This window comes from Scyliorhinus torazame, chromosome 12 (assembly GCF_047496885.1).
Source record: "Scyliorhinus torazame isolate Kashiwa2021f chromosome 12, sScyTor2.1, whole genome shotgun sequence".
In the NCBI taxonomy this organism is placed as follows: domain Eukaryota; kingdom Metazoa; phylum Chordata; class Chondrichthyes; order Carcharhiniformes; family Scyliorhinidae; genus Scyliorhinus; species Scyliorhinus torazame.
This window is the reverse complement of record NC_092718.1, coordinates 139121596-139145230: the sequence shown is the minus strand read 5'-3', so window position 1 is coordinate 139145230 and position 23635 is coordinate 139121596.

The window sequence follows — 23635 nt, the reverse complement described above, 5'->3', positions numbered from 1 at the left end:
GGTCGGTGTAGAAGCCAAGTATTTCAAATACAACTAGTATAGGTAAAAGATCGCTGTTTAAGCATAAATGTTGAGCCCCAGTTTTAAATACCCATTTATACAGCATAATTCACTTTTACTGAAGTCCGTTGTTCTGGCAAATGCATATTTTCAAGATAATTTGACACTGCTTGTGCTAATTGTCAAGGACAGGGACTGACTACACGGCAACATGAAGGCACCATTGTTCACAATGCAGATAACAGCTAGGTCAGAAAAGCTGATGTTGCACATTGAAGATGGACGGCTTGCCATCAAATCAAATGTGTTTGAGTCTAACCCAAACCAATTAGGATTATATTGGGGTGTAATTAGACGACTTAAGACAGATATGAAAGTGTATAACTGAAAAGTTTCTCCCGGCCATTTTAGGTTTGGTTTTAGTGTTTAGTTTAGTCAGTTTTGTCCTTTATAGTCTCCATTTTAGAGATGTCTTTTGGGGGTTGTCAGTCTAACAGTCTGTGTCAGTGATGTTAGTCCACTTTTGACTTTGAGTTTGAGTTTAGCTGAAGATTAGCTTTCTCTCTCTCTTCATGTTTCATTGCCAGACTTTGACCCTTTAAAAGTTACTTTCGAGCTGTCTGCCTAAGCAAAGAAAGATAATGTCTGTAATTCTCTGAAAGCTTCGAATTGTCTACGAATTGCCTTTTAAATGACTTTCAAATTGTAATCAAGCGACTACAAATAAAACAATTCTTTTTGGCACCTGAGGAGTTTATACTGCAAATTTCTGCTGAGTTCCAGTATTCGCAAAGTGCTACTGATAACCGAATAGCAGAGATTATATAAATTCCTTCAACTATACACAGTCGAATAATACAAGGAATCGAACAACTTAACACAGTCTAGAAATATTACAAATCTTACAACTTGTCGTATTGCGCCAGGACTTGATTCATCAACTAAGCTTCCCCCAAACTTGGTGTAGTTCGACAGGTTAAGATCCCTATAAATTAAAGTTTCCTAGAATTGGCGTAGTCGGCAGGAGGGGGAAGTACTGAGGACGACCTTCGGAGGCCCAGGTGACGACGGAAAGCTTCGAAGATAATCGGAGGAGGTCGGGAACCTTCGGGAAGCTTCGGAGATAATCGGAGGAGGCCCAGAAGACAGCCGGAACCCACGGCTGGACTAGGGTAAGAAATATCTTTTTCACCCATTAAAAGTCTTAAAGCCGCATCAATCAGTACTTCGACCCTTGAAAAGAACATTTTTTATATACTGTGTTAAATAAATCAAGTGCCAGTCGGTCAGACTATCAGACGTGACTGGAAGATTAGTCACTGCAGTAACTAAAATAAAACGTCCGTCAGCGATCAAGAAAAGTTATGGCTGGTCCTAATCAAAGTGTAGATTCAGAGCCTTTAGCAGACAGAAAATTACTCCCCACTACATCCAAGGGGGGTGCTGGAATACCAGATGTTTCTGTTGAAGATATGTTGGGGGATTGTAGATCTTTCACTCGTAGACATTTTAACCTATGTGAAACCTCAAAAAAAATTGAATCAAAGTGTGATATCCCCAGAGGACAGTGGTCCTTCAATAATATCAAGAGAGCATGGGGAAAATGCACACGATTACACGGTGCAGAACGTGTAAAATGGTCCCTGGTAATTACGGGACAGATACACAGTCAGCAAGAGATCATTGTTAAAAATAAAAGTGATCATCAGCTTCAGTCCACTAAAGACCAACTTGAAGATTTGCAAGATGCAAAATCCAAACTTGAGCATTATGATGAAATTAGAACAGATTTGCTAAATAAAACCTCTGAACTCCAGCAGTTATCTGTTCAAATCGGAGAATTTCAAAATCAAGTTTTTAAAGTGGAGTCAAAATACCAACAGTTACAATTAAATACTGAACGAAGTGATGATGAGTATAGGTCTACTAAAAGGCAACTAATTGCAGTTGTTGAAGAATTGCAAGATGCAAAATCCAAACTTGAAACAGATTTGCAAGATGCAAAATCCAAACTTGAGCATTCTGATGAAATTAAAACAGATTTGCAAGTTGCAAAATCCAAACTTGAGCATTATGATGAAATTAAAACAGATTTGCAAGTTGCAAAATCCAAACTTGAGCATTATGATGAAATTAAAACAGAATTGCAAGATGCAAAGTCCAAACTTGAGCATTATGATGAAATTAAAATAGATTTGCAAGATGCAAAATCCAAACTTGAAACAGAATTGCAAGTTGCAAAATCCAAACTTGAGCATTATGATGAAATTAAAACAGAATTGCAAGATGCAAAATCCAAACTTGAAACAGATTTGCAAGATGCAAAATCCAAACTTGAGCATTCTGATGAAATTAAAATAGATTTGCAAGTTGCAAAATCCAAACTTGAGCATTATGATGAAATTAGAACAGATTTGCAAAACAAAACCTCTGAACTCCAGCAATTTCAAATCCAAGTTTTTAAAGTGGAGTCAAAATACCAACAGTTGCAATTAACTACTGAGCGAAGCGATGATGAGTATAGGTCCACTAAAAACCAACTAATTGCAGTTGTTGAAGAATTGCAAGATGCAAAATCCAAACTTGAGCATTCTGATGAAATTGAAACAGATTTGCGAAACAAAACCTCTGAACTCCAGCAGTTATCTTTTCAAATAACAGAATTCCAAAATCAAGTCTTTGAAGTGGAGTCAAAATACCGACAATTGCAATTAAAAACTGAGCGAATTGAACTTGAAAATTGCAAGTCAGTGAAAGAAAGATGTGTTTTAGAAAGAAATATAACCAGCGTGACTGAACATTGCAATTCTTTGACAAACATGATTTCTGTACAAAAGATTGAACAAACTCAGAAAGCAGTCCAAGCCACTCACCTAGTGGCACAATCGGCAATTGCACAGCCAAGATCAATTGTTAAACATAAATCATTTCCTCTGTCGGATGAATCAGACGAAGATAGTGTTCCTACAATACAAAATACTAAAGCAATTCGACTAGCCCCTTTAAAACACAAACGGGTTAGAGTTGGAAGCAAAAAAATAGAGGAAGATGGTGAAACTATCACTAGAAACATATTTGACCACCAATGGGTTCATGAACAAATTGATCCTTCTAAAATTGACGAATGGTCCAAGGGTCTTCCACACCCTAAAAAGGGTGGTAAGACCACATGGGATGGAATTCACAGATTACAAGCCATTTACAGTCTCCACCCATTTGATGGAGTACAAATTCTGACTATCATGCTAGGTACTCGTATAAGTTCAACCCTTAGAAATGAAGTAGAAGTTGCCCTTGGAGACGATTTGCAAAATTTAGAAGCTGGTTGGCTAACAATCAAGAATTGGCTGTTACAATTTCGCCCCCCGAGGACCAATTGGTCTCAGATCACAGCTTGCTTTCAAAAAAATAATGAAGATATTCAGGATTTTGAGGAAAGATTTTTACGTACTTGGATGGAATATTCAGGGATGACACTCGACCAGGAAAATGACACATGGGATGCAAGCACTTTAAGTCCATTAAAAACGGCTTTTATAGCCGGTGTTAAACCTGGAGTTTCTGCTGCCTTGAATTTGGTTTTACCAGCTTGGGCCACAGCTGGCACATACCGAGACATTATGGTGGGGCAGGCAAGAAACAAAGAAATAACAGATGCATGTAGAAATGGTACAGCAGTTATCATGGGGGATTTTAATCTACATGTTGATTGGTTTAACCAGGTCGGTGTAGAAGCCAAGTATTTCAAATACAACTAGTATAGGTAAAAGATAGCTGTTTAAGCATAAATGTTGAGCCCCAGTTTTTAATACCCATTTATACAGCATAATTCACTTTTACTGAAGTCCGTTGTTCTGGCAAATGCATATTTTCAAAGACAGTGTGACATTAAAACAGCAAGATAATTTGACACTGCTTGTGCTAATTGTCAAGGACAGGGACTGAATACACAGCAACATTGTTCACAATGCAGATAACAGCTGGGCCAAAAAAGCTGATGTTGCACATTGAAGATGGACGGCTTGCCATCAAATCAAATGTGTTTGAGTCTAACCCAAACCAATTAGGATTATATTGGGGTGTAATTAGACGACTTAAGACAGATATGAAAGTGTATAACTAAAAAGTTTCTCCCGGCCATTTTAGGTTAGGTTAGGTTAGGTTAGGTTAGGTTGGGGTTTTTGTTGTCTTTGTGAGTATTGTCTTTGTAGGTTAAGTTTAGTTTTTAGTGTGTTGTCTGTGGTTTTATTGTCTTTGAAAGTGTGTTGTCTGTAGTGTATTGTCTTTGGGGGTGTGTGTGTTGAGGAGATGTCTTTGTGTTGTCTTTTCTGTTAGTTTAGTCAGTTTTGTCCTTTATAGTCTCCATTTTAGGTTAGGTTTGGGGGTTCTGTCAGTCTACCAGTCTGTGTCAGTGATGTTAGTCCACTTTTGACTTTGAGTTTGAGTTTAGCTGAAGATTAGCTTTCTCTCTCTCTTCATGTTTCATTGCCAGACTTTGACCTTTTAAAAGTTACTTTCGAGCTGTCTGCCTTAGCAAAGAAAGATAATGTCTGTAATTCTCTGAAAGCTTCGAATTGTCTACGAATTGCCTTTTAAATGACTTTCAAATTGTAATCAAGCGACTACAAATAAAACAATTCTTTTTGGCACCTGAGGAGTTTATACTGCAAATTTCTGCTGAGTTCCAGTATTCGCAAAGTGCTACTGATAACCGAATAGCAGAGATGATATAAATTCCTTCAACTATACACAGTCGAATAATAGAAGGAATCGAACAACTTAACACAGTCTACAAATATTACAAATCTTACAACTTGTCGTATTGCGCCAGGACTTGATTCATCAACTAAGCTTCCCCCAAACTTGGCGTAGTTCAACAGGTTAAGATCCTATAAATTAAAGTTTCCTATAATTGGCGTAGTCAGGCAGTCGGGGGGGGGAGTACTGAGGACGACCTTCGGAGGCCCAGGTGACGACGGAAAGCTTCGAAGATAATCGGAGGAGGTCGGGAACCTTCGGGAAGCTTCGGAGATAATCGGAGGAGGCCCAGAAGACAGCCGGAACCCACGGCTAGACTGGGGTAAGAAATATCTTTTTCACCCATTAAAAGTCTTAAAGCCGCATCAATCAGTACTTCGACCCTTGAAAAGAACATTTTTTATAGACTGTGTTAAATAAATCAAGTGCCAGTCGGTCGGTCAGACTATCAGACGTGACTGGAAGATGAGTCACTGCAGTAACTAAAATAAAACGTCAGTCAGCGGTCAAGAAAAGTTATGGCTGATCCTAATCAAAGTGTAGATTCAGAGCCTTTAGCAGACAGAAAATTACTCCCCACTACATCCAAGGGGGGTGCTGGAATACCAGATGTTTCTGTTGAAGATATGTTGGGGGATTGTAGATCTTTCACTCGTAGACATTTTAACCTATGTGAAACCTCAAAAAAAATTGAATCAAAGTATGATATCCCCAGAGGACAGTGGTCCTTCAATAATATCAAGAGAGCATGGGGAAAATGCACACGATTACACGGTGCAGAACGTGTAAAATGGTCCCTGGTAATTACGGGACAGATACACAGTCAGCAAGAGATCATTGTTAAAAATAAAAGTGATCATCAGCTTCAGTCCACTAAAGACCAACTAAGTGCAGTTCTTGAAGATTTGCAAGATGCAAAATCCAAACTTGAGCATTGTGATGAAATTAGAACAGATTTGCAAAATAAAACCTCTGAACTCCAGCAGTTAAATGTTCAAATCGCAGAATTTCAAAATCAAGTTTTTAAAGTGGAGTCAGAATTCCAAAATCAAGTTTTTAAAATGGAGTCAAAATACCAACAGCTGCAATTAAATACTGAACGAAGTGATGATGAGTATAGATCTACTAAAAGGCAACTAATTGCAGTTGTTGAAGAATTGCAAGATGCAAAATCCAAACTTGAAACAGATTTGCAAGATGCAAAATCCAAACTTGAGCATTCTGATGAAATTAAAACAGATTTGCAAGTTGCAAAATCCAAACTTGAGCATTATGATGAAATTAAAATAGATTTGCAAGTTGCAAAATCCAAACTTGAGTATTATGATGAAATTAAAACAGAATTGCAAGATGCAAAATCCAAACTTGAAACAGAATTGCAAGATGCAAAATCCAAACTTGAGCATTCTGATGAAATTAAAACAGGTTTGCAAGTTGCAAAATCCAAACTTGAGCATTATGATGAAATTAAAACAGAATTGCAAGATGCAAAATCCAAACTTGAAACAGAATTGCAAGATGCAAAATCCAAACTTGAGCATTATGATGAAATTAAAACAGAATTGCAAGATGCAAAATCCAAACTTGAGCATTATGATGAAATTAAAACAGAATTGCAAGATGCAAAATCCAAACTTGAAACAGATTTGCAAGATGCAAAATCCAAACTTGAGCATTCTGATGAAATTAAAACAGATTTGCAAGTTGCAAAATCCAAACTTGAGCATTATGATGAAATTAAAACAGAATTGCAAGATGCAAAATCCAAACTTGAAACAGAATTGCAAGATGCAAAATCCAAACTTGAGCATTATGATGAAATTAAATCAGAATTGCAAGATGCAAAATCCAAACTTGAAACAGATTTGCAAGATGCAAAATCCAAACTTGAGCATTATGATGAAATTAAAACAGAATTGCAAGATGCAAAATCCAAACTTGAAACAGATTTACAAGATGCAAAATCCAAACTTGAGCATTCTGGTGAAATTAAAACAGATTTGCAAGTTGCAAAATCCAAACTTGAGCATTATGATGAAATTAGAACAGATTTGCAAAACAAAACCTCTGAACTCCAGCAATTTCAAATCCAAGTTTTTAAAGTGGAGTCAAAATACCAACAGTTGCAATTAACTACTGAGCGAAGCGATGATGAGTATAGGTCCACTAAAAAGCAACTAATTGCAGTTGTTGAAGAATTGCAAGATGCAAAATCCAAACTTGAGCATTATGATGAAATTAAAACAGATTTGCGAAACAAAACCTCTGAGCTCCAACAGTTATCTTTTCAAATAACAGAATTCCAAAATCAAGTCTTTGAAGTGGAGTCAAAATACCGACAATTGCAATTAAAAACTGAGCGAATTGAACTTGAAAATTGCAAGTTAGTGAAAGAAAGATGTGTTTTAGAAAGAAATATAACCAGCGTGACTGAACATTGCAATTCTTTGACAAACATGCTTTCTGTACAAAAGATTGAGCAAACTCAGAAAGCAGTCCAAGCCACTCACCTAGTGGCACAATCGGCAATTGCACAGCCAAGATCAATTGTTAAACATAAATCATTTTCTCTGTCGGATGAATCAGACGAAGATAGTGTTCCTACAATACAAAATACTGAAGCAATTCGACTAGCCCCTTTAAAACACAAACGGGTTAGAGTTGGAAGCAAAAAAATAGAGGAAGATGGTGAAACTATCACTAGAAACATATTTGACCACCAATGGGTTCATGAACAAATTGATCCTTCTAAAATTGACGAATGGTCCAAGGGTCTTCCACACCCTAAAAAGGGTGGTAAGACCACATGGGATGGAATTCACAGATTACAAGCTATTTACAGTCTCCACCCATTTGATGGAGTACAAATTCTGACTATCATGCTAGGTACTCGTATAAGTTCAACCCTTAGAAATGAAGTAGAAGTTGCCCTTGGAGACGATTTGCAAAATTTAGAAGCTGGTTGGCTAACAATCAAGAATTGGCTGTTACAATTTCGCCCCCCGAGGACCAATTGGTCTCAGATCACAGCTTGCTTTCAAAAAAATAATGAAGATATTCAGGATTTTGAGGAAAGATTTTTACGTACTTGGATGGAATATTCAGGGATGACACTCGACCAGGAAAATGACACATGGGATGCAAGCACTTTAAGTCCATTAAAAACGGCTTTTATAGCCGGTGTTAAACCTGGAGTTTCTGCTGCCTTGAATTTGGTTTTACCAGCTTGGGCCACAGCTGGCACATACCGAGACATAGTTGACCGATGCATTCAGATAGATCGTGGTTTGCACAATCGGGCAACTTTTAACACTGCAGCTGCTCAAATGCAGCCTATTGCTCAAATCCAGCCCATGTTACCTGCTGCTCCAGCGGCGGCTGTTGCAGCACCTGCAGGAATATCAGCAGTAACTACAATTTCACCACCAGCGCTAGAACAAACATGTACCCTTGCTCCATTAAAATCACGTTAAAAAAACCACAATGTCTTTCCTGTGGTAGAGTAGGACACTGGATGGCAAAATGCTATCAAAAACAACGGATAGATTCAAGAGTTTATCATAGATCATAGAATTTACAGTGCAGAAGGAGGCCATTCAGCCCATCGAGTCTGCACCGGCTCTTGGAAAGAGCACCCTACCCAAGGTCAACACCGCCACCCTATCCCCATAACCCAGTAACCCCGCCACCCTATCCCCATAACCCAGTAACCCCACCCAACACTAAGGGCAATTTTGGACACTAAGGGCAATTTATCATGGCCAATCCACCTAACCCGCACATCTTTGGACTGTGGGAGGAAAGCGGAGCACCCGGAGGAAACCCACGCACACACGGGGAGGATGTGCAGACTCCGCACAGACAGTGACCCAAGCCAGAATCGAACCTGGGACCTTGGAGCTGTGAAGCAATTGTGCTATCCACAAGGCTACCGTGCTGCCCATGATAATGAAGTAGACAATGTTCACTACAATACATCTCCACCTCGTGGTCAACCATGTAACACGTACCAACAAGACACACCCAGTATGGCTTCTGGTCAGCAACACTGGCTAAGCAACTACAACCATGGTTTGCTTTTACAGTTAATCAACAACAGTATCATAATAGCCCAACTGTTTACCACATGGCTTTACAGAATCATCTCAGGCAACTGCCTGTTCGGCCTTCCACCATTATCCAATATGAAGATGATGTTCTGATAACCTCTATCAATAAAGATGATCATGACAAAGACTTACGGGTGGTCTTGAACCACCTCAGTATTAACAGTCACAAAGCTAGCTTTCACAAAGCACAAATTACTCAGAAAGATGTTTACTTGGGACAGAAAATTTCCAAACGAGAAAGGGAACTTACTCAGAAGAGAACGGCTGCCATCAAAGCAGCTAAAGAAACCTCAATGTATCGCTAAAAAGTTGCCAAGAACTGTCAACTTAAGAAAACTGTCATTATTCTGAACGTTGGTTTATTAATTTAAAGAAATTAACATATCTTGTTAGCTGTGTTTCCTTTAACAGAATCGACAAATTAATCTACAGAAAATCAAGATACAGCACAAGATTGGTTCAGTTATATATTTAATAAGTTATTGTATTTGATATTTTAAAATAAATGTTTGGAATTAGCCTGGAAATTAAAACTTCAAACAATGTGGAAGCTGGTTTAAAAAAAAAACCCCAACAATCTTTGATTAAAAGTCAAAAGAACATATCGTTCAAAGAAATTTGATAACGGGAATTTGGCAGCAATCCAACTTTTACTCCCAGTCCATTTGAGTGACAAAAAAAAGTTTAAAGATGCGAATGGCATCATTCCAAGCTATACGCCTCTTTTTGTCTCTGTAAGAAAATTAACCCTTTCAACAAGCTTTTGTGTATTATCCAGAAGATGTCAAAGACTTGACATCAATTTTGATAATCATTTTACCATTTATTACTAGATCATATGTTCAACTTTTATTGTATAATCATTTTACAAGAAGTTATTATTAATTACCAATGTGATCAAATTTGATTAATTTATTAATTATAATAATTATTTTGACATGAAGTTATTATTAATTACCAATGTGATCAAATTTGATTCATTTATTAATTATAATAATTATTTTGAAATGCCTGTTGCAATGTTAATTCCATTTTATTGTTTAAAACTGCAATGATTCTTTGCGCTTTTACCTATCCTATCGCATTAATGATGTATTTTAATCTTTTCTGATAAATCTCAATTTTTCGATTTATCAAAGGGCCGACTGTAGAAGCCAGGTATTTCGAATACAACTAGTATAGGTAAAAGATAGCTGTTTAAGCATAAATGTTGAGCCCCAGTTTTAATACCCATTTATACAGCATAATTCACTTATACTGAAGTCCGTTGTTCTGGCAAATGCATATTTTCAAAGACAGTGTGACATTAAAACAGCAAGATAATTTGACACTGCTTGTGCTAATTGTCAAGGACAGGGACTGAATACACAGCAACATTGTTCACAATGCAGATAACAGCTGGGTCAGAAAAGCTGATGTTGCACATTGAAGATGGACGGCTTGCCATCAAATCAAATGTGTTTGAGTCTAACCCAAACCAATTAGGATTATATTGGGGTGTAATTAGATGACTTAAGACAGATATGAAAGTGTATAACTAAAAAGTTTCTCCCCGCCATTTTGGGTTTTGTTGTCTTTGTGAGCATTGTCTTTGTAAGTTTTGTTTTAGTGTTTAGTTTTTCGTGTGTTGTCTGAGGTTTTGTTGTCTTTGAAAGTGTATTGTCTTTGGGAGTGTGTTGTGCTGTGTTGTCTTTCTGTTAGTTTAGTCAGTTTTGTCCTTTATAGGTTAGGTTTGGTTTTAGTGTTTAGTTTAGTCAGTTTTGTCCTTTATAGTCTCCATTCTAGAGATGTCTTTTGGGGGTTCTGTCAGCCTAACAGTCTGTGTCAGTGATGTTCGTCTACTTTTGACTTTGAGTTTGAGTTTAGCTGAAGATTAGCTTTCTCTCTCTTTTCATGTTTCATTGCCAGACTTTGACCCTTTAAAAGTTACTTTCGAGCTGTCTGCCTAAGCAAAGAAAGATAATGTCTGTAATTCTCTGAAAGCTTCGAATTGTCTACGAATTGCCTTTTAAATGACTTTCAAATTGTAATCAAGCGACTACAAATAAAACAATTCTTTTTGGCACCTGAGGAATTTATACTGCAAATTTCTGCTGAGTTCCAGTATTCGCAAAGTGCTACTGATAACCGAATAGCAGAGATGATATAAATTCCTTCAACTATACACAGTCGAATAATACAAGGAATCGAACAACTTAACACAGTCTAGAAATATTACAAATCTTACAACTTGTCGTATTGCGCCAGGACTTGATTCATCAACTAAGCTTCCCCCAAACTTGGTGGAGTTTGACAGGTTAAGATCCCTATAAATTAAAGTTTCCTAGAAGGGGGGAGAGGGGAGAGGGGGGAGAGAGGAGGGGAGGGAGGGGGGGGAAGAGTGGAGGGGAGGGGGGGAAGGGGAGGGGGGAGAGAGGAGGGGGGGAGGGGGGAGAGAGGAGGGGGGAGGGGGGGAGAGAGGAGGGGGAGGGGGGGAGAGAGGAGGGGGAGGGGGGAGAGAGGAGGGTGAGGGGGGGAGAGAGGAGGGGGGAGAGAGGAGGTGGTGGGGGGGGAGAGGGGAGAGAGGAGGGGGAGGGGGGAGAGAGGAGGGGGAGAGAGGAGGAGGGGGAGAGGGGAGGGGGGAGAGAGGAGGGGGAGGGGGGGAGAGAGGAGGGGGAGGGGGGAGAGGGGAGGGGAGGGGGAGGGGGGGGAGGGGGAGGGGGGAGAGGGGAGGGGGGAGAGAGGAGGGGAGGGGGGAGAGAGGAGGGGGGGAGGGGGAGGGGGAGAGAGAGGAGGGGGAGGGGGACAGAGATGGGGGAGGGGGGAGGGGGAGAGAGATGGGGGAGGGGGGAGAGAGGAGGGGGAGGAGGGGAGGGAGAGGAGGGGGGAGAGAGGAGGGGGGAGAGAGGAGGGGGGAGGGAGAGGAGGGGGAGGGAGAGGAGGGGGAGGGAGAGGAGGGGGAGGGAGAGGAGGGGGAGGAGGAGGGGGAGGAGGAGGGGGAGAGAGGAGGGGGGAGAGAGGAGGGGGGAGGGGGGAGGAGGTGGGGGGAGAGAGGGGGGAGGGGGGAGGAGGTGGGGGGAGGAGGTGGGGGGAGAGAGGAGGTAGGGGAGGGGGGGAGGGGGAGAGAGGAGGGGGGAGGAGGTGGGGGGAGAGAGGAGGGGGGAGGGGGGAGGAGTTGGGGGGAGAGAGGAGGGGGGAGGGGGGAGAGAGGAGGGGGAGGGGGAGAGAGGAGGGGGAGGGTGGAGGAGGTGGGGGGAGGGGGGGAGGAGGTGGGGGGAGAGAGGAGGTAGGGGGAGGGGGGGAGGGGGAGAGAGTGGGGAGAGAGGAGGGGGGAGGGGGGAGGGGGGAGGGAGGGGGAGGGGGGAGGGAGGGGGAGAGAGGGGGGGAGGGGGGAGGGAGGGGGAGAGAGGAGGGGGAGGGGGGAGAGAGGGGGGAGAGGGAGGGGGGAGAGAGGAGGGAGGGGGAGAGAGGGGAGGGTGGAGAGGGGAGGGGGGGAGGGGGAGAGGGGGGAGAGAGAGAGGGGAGAGGGAGGGGGGGGAGAGGGGGGAGAGAGGGGGGGTGGAGGGGGGAAGAGAGAGGGGGGTGGAGGGGAGGAGGGAGAGGGGGGGAGGGGGAGAGAGGGAGAGGGGGAGGGGGAGAGAGGGAGAGGGAGAGGGGGAGGGGAGGGGGAGAGGGAGAGGGGGAGGGGAGGGGGAGAGGGGGAGGGGGAGGGGAGAGGGGAGGGGAGGGGGAGAGAGGAGGGGAGGGGGAGAGAGGAGGGGGGAGGAAGGGGAGGGGGTGAGAGGAGGGGAGAGAGGAGGGGGGAGGAAGGGGAGGGAGAGGAGGGGGGAGAGCAGGGGGAGGAGGAGGGAGGGGGGAGGGTGAGAGGAGGGGGGGGAGGAGGGAGGGAGGGGGAGAGAGGAAGGAGGGGGGGAGGAGGGGGGAGGAGGAGGGAGGGGGGAGGGTGAGAGGAGGGGGGGGAGGAGGGAGGGAGGGGGAGAGAGGAAGGAGGGGGGGGAGGAGGGGGGAGGAGGGAGGGGGAGAGGGGAGGGAGGAGGGAGGGGGGGAGGAGGGGGGAGGGGGGAGGAGGGAGGGGAGGGGGAGAGGGGAGGGAGGAGGGAGGGGGAGAGGAGGTGGGAGAGGGGGAGAGGGGAGGGAGGAGGGAGGGGGAGAGGAGGTGGGAGGGGGGAGGGGGAGAGGGGAGGGAGGAGGGAGGGGGAGAGAGGAGGGAGGGGGGAGAGGAGGTGGGAGGGGGGAGAGAGGAGGGGGAGGGGGGAGAGAAGGGGGAGAGAGGAGGGGGAGGAGGGGGGAGAGAGGAGGGGGAGGGGGGAGAGAGGAGGGGGAGGGGGGAGAGAGGAGGGGGAGGGGGGAGAGAGGGGGAGGAGAGGGGGAGAGGGGGGGCAGGGAGGGGGGAGGAGGGATGGGGGAGGAGGGATGGGGGTGGGGGGAGGAGGGGGGGAGAGAGGAGGGGGAGGGGGGAGAGAGGAGGGGGAGGGGGGAGAGAGGGGGAGGAGAGGGGGAGAGGGGGGGAGGAGGGGGGCAGGGAGGGGGGGAGGAGGGATGGGGGAGGGGGGAGGAGGGATGGGGAGGGGGGAGGAGGGGGGGAGGAGGGAGGGGGGAGGGGGAGGGGGGAGGTGGGTGGGGGGGCAGGGGGAGGAGGAGGGGAGGGGGGAGAGGGGGAGGGAGGGAGAGAGGGGGGGAGAGGGGGGTAGAGAGGGGGAGAGGGGGAGAGGGGGGAGGGGGGAGGGGAGAGGGGAGGGGGGAGGGGGGAGGGGAGAGGGGAGGGGGGAGGGGAGGGGGAGAGAGGAGAGGAGGGGAGGTGGAGGAAGGGGAGGGGAGAGGGGAGGGGGAGAGAGGAGGGGGGAGGAAGGGGAGGGAGAGGAGGGGGGAGAGGAGGGGGAGGAGGAGGGAGGAGGAGGGAGGGGGAGGGCGAGAGGAGGGGGAGGAGGGAGGGAGGGGGAGAGAGGAAGGAGGGGGAGAGAGGAGGGGGAGGGGGGAGAGAGGAGGGGGGAGGGGGGGAGGGGGAAGGGGAAGGGGGAGAGGGGAGGGAGGGGGAGAGAGGAGGAGGGGGGAGAGAGGAGGTGGGAGGGGGGAGAGAGGAGGGGGGGAGAGAGGGGGAGAGAGGAGGGGGAAAGGGGGGAGGGGGGAGAGAGGAGGTGGGAGGGGGGAGAGAGGAGGGGGGGAGAGAGGGGGAGAGAGGAGGGGGAAAGGGGGAGGGGGGAGGGAGGGGGAGAGAGGAGGGGGAGGGGGGAGAGAGGAGGGGGGAGAGAGGGGGAGAAGGAGGGAGGGGGGAGAGAGGAGGGGGAGAGAGGAGGGAGGGGGAGAGAGGAGGGAGGGTGGAGAGGGGAGGGGGGGAGGGAGGGAGAGGGGGGAGAGAGAGAGGGGAGAGGGAGGGGGGGAGAGGGGGAGGGGGAGAGAGGGGGGGTGGAGGGGGGAAGAGAGAGGGGGTGGAGGGGGGAGGGGAGAGGGAGGGGGGGAGAGGGGGGAGGGGGGAGAGAGGGGGGGTGGAGGGGGGAAGAGAGAGGGGGGTGGAGGGGGGAGGGGAGGAGGGAGAGGGGGGAGAGAGGGGGGAGAGAGGGAGAGGGAGAGGGGGAGGGGAGGGGGAGAGGGAGAGGGAGAGGGGGAGGGGAGGGGGAGAGGGAGAGGGGGAGAGAGGAGGGGGGAGAGAGGGGGAGGGGGAGGGAGGGGGGAGAGAGGAGGGGGAGAGAGGAGGGAGGGGGAGAGGGAGAGGGGGAAGGGAGGGGGAGAGGGAGAGGGGGAGAGAGGAGGGGGGAGAGAGGGGGAGGGGGAGAGAGGAGGGGGAGAGAGGAGGGAGGGGGGGGAGGGGGGGAGGGGGAGGGAGGGAGAGGGGGGAGAGAGAGAGGGGAGAGGGAGGGGGGGAGAGGGGGGAGGGGGGAGAGAGGGGGGGTGGAGGGGGGAAGAGAGAGGGGGGTGGAGGGGGGAGGGGAGGAGGGAGAGGGGGGAGAGAGGGAGAGGGGGAGGGGAGGGGGAGGGGGAGGGGAGGGGGAGAGGGAGAGGGGGAGGGGAGGGGGAGAGGGGGAGGGAGGGAGAGAGGGGGAGGGGGAGGGGGGAGGGGAGGGGGAGAGGGGAGGGGGGAGGGGGAGAGAGGGGGGGTGGAGGGGGGAAGAGAGAGGGGGGTGGAGGGGGGAGGGGAGGAGGGAGAGGGGGGAGAGAGGGAGAGGGGGAGGGGAGGGGGAGAGGGAGAGGGGGAGGGGAGGGGGAGAGGGGGAGGGAGGGAGAGAGGGGGAGGGGGAGGGGGGAGGGGAGGGGGAGAGGGGAGGGGAGGGGGAGAGAGGAGGGGAGGGGGAGAGAGGAGGGGAGGGGGAGAGAGGAGGGGGGAGGAAGGGGAGGGGGAGAGAGGAAGGGGAGGGAGAGGAGGGGGGAGAGGAGGGGGAGGAGGAGGGAGGGGGGGAGGGTGAGAGGAGGGGGGGAGGAGGGAGGGAGGGGGAGAGAGGAAGGAGGGGGGAGGGGGGAGGAGGGAGAGGGGAGGGAGGAGGGAGGGGGGAGGACGGGGGGGGAGGGAGGGGGAGAGGGGAGGGAGGAGGGAGGGGGAGAGAGGAGGGAGGGGGGAGAGGAGGTGGGAGGGGGGAGAGAGGAGGGGGAGGGGGGAGAGAAGGGGGAGAGAGGAGGGGGAGGAGGGGGGAGAGAGGAGGGGGAGGGGGAGAGGGGAGGGAGGAGGGAGGGGGAGAGAGGAGGGAGGGGGGAGAGGAGGTGGGAGGGGGGAGAGAGGAGGGGGAGGGGGGAGAGAAGGGGGAGAGAGGAGGGGGGAGAGAGGAGGGGGAGGGGGGAGAGTGGAGGGGGAGGGGGGAGAGAGGGGGGAGGAGGGGGGCAGGGGGGAGGGGGAGGAGGGGGGAGGAGGGAGGGGGGGAGGAGGGAGGGAGGAGGGATGGGGGAGGGGGGAGGAGGGGGAGGAGGGAGGGGGAGGAGGGAGGGGGGAGGAGGGAGGGGGGAGGTGGGTGGGGGGGCAGGGGGAGGAGGAGGGGAGGGGGAGAGGGGGGTAGAGAGGGGGAGAGGGGGAGGGAGGGAGAGAGGGGGGTAGAGAGGGGGAGAGGGGGAGGGAGGGAGAGAGGGGGGAGGGGGGAGGGGAGGGGGGAGGGGAGGGGGAGAGAGGAGAGGAGGGGAGGGGGAGGAAGGGGAGGGGAGAGGGGAGGGGGAGAGAGGAGGGGGGAGGAAGGGGAGGGAGAGGAGGGGGGAGAGGAGGGGGAGGAGGAGGGAGGGGGAGGGCGAGAGGAGGGGGAGGAGGGAGGGAGGGGGAGAGAGGAAGGAGGGGGAGAGAGGAGGGGGAGGGGGGAGAGAGGAGGGGGGAGGGGGAGAGGGGAGGGAGGGGGAGAGAGGAGGGAGGGGGAGAGAGGAGGGGGGAGAGAGGAGGTGGGAGGGGGGAGAGAGGAGGTGGGAGGGGGGAGAGAGGGGGAGAGAGGAGGGGGAAAGGGGGAGAGAGGGGGGAGAGGGGGGAGAGAGGAGGGGGAAAGGGGGAGAGAGGGGGGAGAGAGGAGGGGGAGGGGGGAGGAAGGGGAGAGAGGAGGGGGGAGGGGGGAGAGAGGAGGGGGGGAGGGGGGAGAGAGGAGGGGGAGGGGGGAGAGAGGAGGGGGGAGGGGGAGAGAGGAGGGGGAAAGGGGGAGAGAGGAGGGGGAGGGGGGAGGAAGGGGAGAGAGGAGAGAGGAGGGGGAGGGGGGAGAGAGGAGGGGGGAGGGGGGAGAGAGGAGGGGGAGGGGGAGGGGGGAGGGGGAGAGAGGAGGGGGAGGGGGGAGAGAGGAGGGGGAGGGGGGAGAGAGGAGGGGAGGGGGAGAGAGGAGGGGGAGGGGGGAGAGAGGGGGGGGAGGAGGGGGGGGGGAAGGGGGCAGGGGGGAGGAGGGAGGAGGGGGAGGGGGAGGAGGGAGGGGGGGAGGGAGGGGGAGGGGGGGAGGGAGGGGGAGGGAGGGGGAGGGAGGGGGGGAGGGAGGGGGAGGGAGGGGGAGGGAGGGGGAGGGGGAGGGGGGGAGGGAGGGGGAGGGGGAGGGAGGGGGGGGAGGGGGGAGAGAGAGGGGGGAGAGAGAGGGGAGGGGAGAGAGAGGGGGGAGAGAGAGGGGAGGGGAGAGAGAGGGGAATCATAGAATCATAGAAGTTTACAGCATGGAAACAGGCCCTTCGGCCCAACCAGTCCATGCCGCCCAGTTTTTTACCATTAAGCTAGTCCCAGTTGCCCGCACTTGGCCCATAACCCTCTATACCCATCTTACCCATGTAACCATCTAAATGCTTTTTGAAAGACACAATTGTACCCGCTTCTACTACTACCTCTGGCAGCCCATTCCAGACACTCACTACCCTCTGAGTGAAGAAATTGCCCCTCTGGGCCCTTCTGAATCTCTCCCCTCTCACCTTAAACCTATGCCCTCTAGTTTTAGACTCCCCTACCTTTGGGAAAAGATGTTGACTATCTACCTTATCTATGCCCCTCATTATTTTATAGACCTCTATAAGATCACCCCTAAGCTTCCTACGCTCCAGGGAAAAAAGTCCCAGTCTATCCAGCCTCTCCTTATAACTCAAACCATCAAGTCCCGGTAACATCCTAGTAAATCTTTTCTGCACTCTTTCTAGTTTAATAATATCCTTTCTATAATAGGGTGACCAGAACTGCACACAGTATTCCAAGTGTGGCCGTACCAATGTCTTGTACAACTTCAACAAGACGTCCCAACTCCTATATTCAATGTTCTGACCAATGAAACCAAGCATGCCGAATGCCTTCTTCACCACCCTGTCCACCTGCGACTCCACCTTCAAGGAGCTATGAACCTGTACTCCTAGATCTCTTTGTTCTATAACTCTCCCCAACGCCATACCATTAACTGAGTAGGTCCTGGGGGGGGGAGGGGAGAGAGAGGGGGGGAGAGGGAGGGGGGAGAGAGGAGGGTGGAGGGGGAGAGTGGAGGGGGAGAGAGGAGGGTGGAGGGGGAGAGAGGAGGGTGGAGGGGGAGAGAGGAGGGTGGAGAGGGCGGGAGAGAGGAGGGTGGAGAGGGGTGGAGAGGAGGGTGGAGGGGGGGGGAGAGAGGGTGGGGTGGAGGGGAGAGAGGGGGGGGAGAGAGGAGGGAGGGGGGGAGAGGTGAAGGGGGGAGAGAGGAGGGTGGAGGGGGGAGAGAGGGGGGAGAGAGCAGGGTGGAGTGGAGGGGGGAGAGAGGAGGGGGGAAAGAGGAGGGGGGTGGAGGGGGGAGAGAGGAGGGGGGAGAGAGGAGGGGGAGGGGAGGGGGGAGAGAGGAGGGGGAGAGAGGAGGGGGAGGGGGAGAGAGGAGGGGGGTTGAGGGGGGAGAGAGGAGGGGGGTGGAGGGGGGAGAGAGGAGGGGGGGTGGAGGGGGGAGAGGAGGGGGGGTGGAGGGGGGAGAGAGGAGGGGGAGGGGGGAGAGAGGAGGGGGAGGGGGGAGAGAGGAGGGGGAGGGGGGAGAGAGGAGGGGGAGGGGGGAGAGAGGAGGGGGAGGGGGGAGAGAGGAGGGGGGAGAGAGGGGGGGAGGGGGGAGAGGGGGAGGGGGGAGAGAGGAGGGGGGAGAGAGGGGGGGAGGGGGGAGAGGGGTAGGGGGGAGAGAGGGGGGGAGGGGGGAGAGGGGTAGGGGGGAGAGAGGAGGGGGAGGGGGGGAGAGAGGGGACTCTATAGTCAGGGGCACAGATAGGCGCTTCTGTGGACGTGAAAGAGACTCTAGGATGGTATGTTGCCTCCCTGGTGCCAGGGTCCAGGATGTCTCCGAACGGTTAGAGGGAATCCTGAAGGGGGAGGGCAAACAGGCAGAGGTCGTTGTACATATTGGTACTAACGACATAGGCAGGAAGGGGCATGAGGTCCTGCAGCAGGAGTTCAGGGAGCTAGGCAGAAAGTTAAAAGACAGGACCTCGAGGGTTGTAATCTCGGGATTACTCCCTGTGCCACGTGCCAGTGAGGCTAGAAATAGGAAGATAGAGCAGATAAACACGTGGCTAAACAGCTGGTGTAGGAGGGAGGGTTTCCGTTAACTGGACCACTGGGAGCTCTTCCGGGGCAGGTGTGACCTGTATAAGAAGGACGGGTTGCATCTAAACCGGAGAGGCATAAATATCCTGGCCGCGAGGTTTGCTAGTGTCACACGGGAGGGTTTAAACTAGTATGGCAGGGGGTGGGCACGGGAGCAATCGGTCAGAAGGTGAGAGCATTGAGGGAGAACTAGGGAATAGGGACAGTGTGGCTCTGAGGCAGAGCAGACTGGGAGAAGTTGCTGAACACAGCGGGTCTGGTGGCCTGAAGTGCATATGTTTTAATGCAAGGAGCATTACGGGTAAGGCAGATGAACTTAGAGCTTGGATTAGTACTTGGAACTATGATGTTGTTGCCATTACAGAGACCTGGTTGAGGGAAGGGCAGGATTGGCAGCTAAACGTTCCAGGATTTAGATGTTTCAGGCGGGATAGAGGGGGATGTAAAAGGGGAGGCGGAGTTGCGCTACTTGTTCGGGAGAATATCACAGCTATACTGCGAGAGGACACCTCAGAGGGCAGTGAGGCTATATGGGTAGAGATCAGGAATAAAAGGCTGCAGTCACAATGTTGGGGTATACTACAGGCCTCCCAACAGCCAGCGGGAGATAGAGGGGCAGATAGGTAGACAGATTTTGGAAAAGAGTAAAAACAACAGGGTTGTGGTGATGGGAGACTTCAACTTCCCCAATATTGACTGGGACTCACTTAGTGCCAGGGGCTTAGACGGGGCGGAGTTTGTAAGGAGCATCCAGGAGGGCTTCTTAAAACAATATGTAAACAATCCAACTAGGGAAGGGGAGGTACTGGACCTGGTATTGGGGAATGAGCCCGGCCAGGTGGTAGATGTTTCAGTAGGGGAGCATTTCGGTAACAGTGACCACAATTCAGTAAGTTTTAAAGTACTGGTGGACAAGGATAAGAGTGGTCCTAGGATGAATGTGCTAAATTGGGGGAAGGCTAATTATAACAATATTAGGCGGGAACTGAAGAACATAGATTGGGGGCGGATGTTTGAGGGCAAATCAACATCTGACATGTGGGAGGCTTTCAAGTGTCAGTTGAAAGGAATACAGGACCGGCATGTTCCTGTGAGGAAGAAAGATAAATACGGCAATTTTCGGGAACCTTGGATGACGAGTGATATTGTAGGCCTCGTCAAAAAGAAAAAGGAGGCATTTGTCAGGGCTAAAAGGCTGGAACAGACGAAGCCTGTGTGGCATATAAGGAAAGTAGGAAGGAACTTAAGCAAGGAGTCAGGAGGGCTAGAAGGGGTCACGAAAAGTCATTGCAAATAGGGTTAAGGAAAATCCCAAGGCTTTTTACACGTACATAAAAAGCAAGAGGGTAGCCAGGGAAAGGGTTGGCCCACTGAAGGATAGGCAAGGGAATCTATGTGTGGAGCCAGAGGAAATGGGCGAGGTACTAAATGAATACTTTGCATCAGTATTCACCAAAGAGAAGGAATTGGTAGATGTTGAGTCTGGAGAAGGGGGTGTAGATAGCCTGGGTCACATTGTGATCCAAAAAGACGAGGTGTTGGGTGTCTTAAAAAATATTAAGGTAGATAAGTCCCCAGGGCCTGATGGGATCTACCCCAGAATACTGAAGGAGGCTGGAGAGGAATTGCTGAGGCCTTGACAGAAATCTTTGGATCCTCGCTGTCTTCAGGGGATGTCCCGGAGGACTGGAGAATAGCCAATGTTGTTCCTCTGTTTAAGAAGGGTAGCAAGGATAATCCCGGGAACTACAGGCCGGTGAGCCTTACTTCAGTGGTAGGGAAATTACTGGAGAGAATTCTTCGAGACAGGATCTACTCCCATTTGGAAGCAAATGGACGTATTAGTGAGAGGCAGCACGGTTTTGTGAAGGGGAGGTCGTGTCTCACTAACTTGATAGAGTTTTTCGAGGAGGTCACTAAGATGATTGATGCAGGTAGAGCAGTAGATGTTGTCTATATGGACTTCAGTAAGGCCTTTGACAAGGTCCCTCATGGTAGACTAGTACAAAAGGTGAAGTCACACGGGATCAGGGGTGAGCTGGCAAGGTGGATACAGAACTGGCTAGGCCATAGAAGGCAGAGAGTAGCAATGGAGGGACGCTTTTCTAATTGGAGGGCTGTGACCAGTGGTGTTCCACAGGGATCAGTGCTGGGACCTTTGCTCTTTGTAGTATATATAAATGATTTGGAGGAAAATGTAACTGGTCTGATTAGTAAGTTTGCAGACGACACAAAGGTTGGTGGAATTGCGGATAGCGATGAGGACTGTCAGAGGATACAGCAGGATTTAGATTGTTTGGAAACTTGGGCGGAGAGATGGCAGATGGAGTTTAATCCGGACAAATGTGAGGTAATGCATTTTGGAAGGTCTAATGCAGGTAGGGAATATACAGTGAATGGTAGAACCCTCAAGAGTATTGAAAGTCAAAGAGATCTAGGAGTACAGGTCATTGAAAGGGGCAAGGTGGAGAAGCTAGTCAAGAAGGCATACGGCATGCTTGCCTTCATTGGCCGGGGCATTGAGTATAAGAATTGGCAAGTCATGTTGCAGCTGTATAGAACCTTAGGTAGGCCACACTTGAAGTATAGTGTTCAATTCTGGTCGCCACACTACCAGAAGGATGTGGAGGCTTTCGAGAGGGTGCAGAAGAGATTTACCAGAATGTTGCCTGGTATGGAGGGCATTAGCTATGAGGAGCGGTTGAATAAACTCGGTTTGTTCTCACTGGAACGAAGGAGGTTGAGGGGAGACCTGATAGAGGTATACAAAATTATGAGGGGCATAGACAGAGTGGATAGTCAGAGGCTTTTCCCCAGGGTAGAGGGGTCAATTACTAGGGGGCATAAGTTTAAGGTGAGAGGGGCAAGGTTTAGAGTAGATGTACGAGGCAGGTTTTTTACGCAGAGGGTAGTGGGTGCCTGGAACTCGCTACCGGAGGAGGTGGTGGAAGCAGGGACGATAGTGACATTTAAGGGGCATCTTGACAAATACATAAATAGGATGGGAATAGAGGGATACGGACCTAGGAAGTGTAGAAGATTGTAGTTTAGTCGGGCAGCATGGTCGGCACGGGCTTGGAGGGCCGAAGGGCCTGTTCCTGTGCTGTACATTTCTTTGTTCTTTGTTAATTTTGTGTGTGTGTGTGGGGAGAGCCAGAGCAATGTGTGTGTGTGTGTGGGGAGAGCCAGAGCGATGTTTGTGCGTGGGAGAGCCAGAGCGATGTGTGTGCGCGGGGATAGCCAGAGCGATGTGTGTGTGTGTGTGTGGGGAGAGCCAGGGCGATGTGTGTGTGTGGGGAGAGCCAGTGTGATGTGTCTGTGTGTGGGGAGAGCCAGAGCAATGTGTGTGTGTGTAGGGAGAGCCAGTGTGATGTGTGTGTGGGGAGAGCCAGTGCGATGTGTGTGTGGGGAGAGCCAAAGTTATGTGTGTGTGTGGGGAGAGCCAGAGCAACGTGTGTGTGTGGGGAGAGCCAGAGCAATGTGTATGTGTGTAGGGAGAGCCAGTGTGATGTGTGTGTGGGGAGAGCCAGTGCGATGTGTGTGTGTGGGGAGAGCCAGTGTGATGTGTGTGTGGGGACAACCAGAGCGATGTGCGTGTGTGTGGGGAGCCAGTGCGATGTGTGTGTGTGGGGAGAGCCAGAGCAATGTGTGTGTGGGCAGAGCCAGAACGATGTGAGTGTGCGGGGAGAGAGGAGGGGGAGGGGGAGGGGGGAGGGGAGAGAGAGCAGTGGGGGTGGAGGGGGAGAGGGGAGGGGGGAGAGGAGGGGGGGAGAGAAGAGGGGGGAGGAGGGAGAGAGGAGGGGGAGGGGGGACAGAGGCGGGGGGAGGGGGAGGGGAGATGGGGGAGAGAGGGGGGAGAGGAGGAGGGGGCGGAGAGAGGGGGGGAGGGAGGGAGGGGGGAGGGTGGAGGGGGGAGGGGGGAGGGGGGAGGGAGGAGGGGGGAGGGGGGAGGGAGGAGGGGGTGAGGGGGGAGAGAGATGGCGGAGAGGGGAGGGGGAGGGGGGAGAGGGGAGTGGGTGGAGAGAGGAGGGGGAGAGAGGAGGGGGGAGAGAGGAGGGGCGAGGGGGGGAGAGGGGGGGGAGGGAGGGGGAGGAGGGAGGGTGGAAGGGGGGAGGGGGGAGAGGGAGGGGGGAGGGAGGGAGAAGGGGGGTGGAAGGGGGGAGAGAGATGGGGGAGGGGGGAGGGGGGGAGAGAGATGGTGGGAGGGGGGGAGAGAGATGGGGGGGAGAGAGGGGGGGGAGGGGGGAAAGAGGGGGGTGGAGGGGGGAGAGAGGGGGGAGGGGGGAGAGAGGGGGTTGGAGGGGGGAGAGAGGGGGGATAGGAAGGGGGGTTAGAGAGGGGGGGAGAGAGGGGGGTGGAGGGGGGATAGGAAGGGGGGATAGAGAGTGGGGGAGAGAGGGGGGGTGGAGGGGGGAGAGAGGAGGGGGAGGGGAGAGAGGAGGGGGGGAGAGAGGAGGGGGGGAGAGAGGAGGGGGAGAGGAGGGGGGGGAGAGAGGAGGGGGGGGGAGAGGAGGGGGGGGGAGAGAGGAGGGGAGAGGGAGAGAGGAGGGGAGAGGGAGAGAGGAGGGGAGAGGGAGAGAGGAGGGGAGAGGGAGAGAGGAGGGGAGAGGGAGAGAGGAGGGGAGAGGGAGAGAGGAGGGAGGGGGAGAGAGGAGGGGAGAGGGGGAGGAGAGGGGAGGGAGGGAGGGGGAGAGGGGAGGAGGGGGGAGAGAGGAGGGGGTGCAGGGGGGAGAGAGGAGGGGGAGGGGGGAGAGGGGAGGGGGGGAGAGAGGAGGGGGAGAGAGGGGGCGTGGAGGGGGAGGGGGGAGAGAGGAGGGGGGAGAGGCGAGGG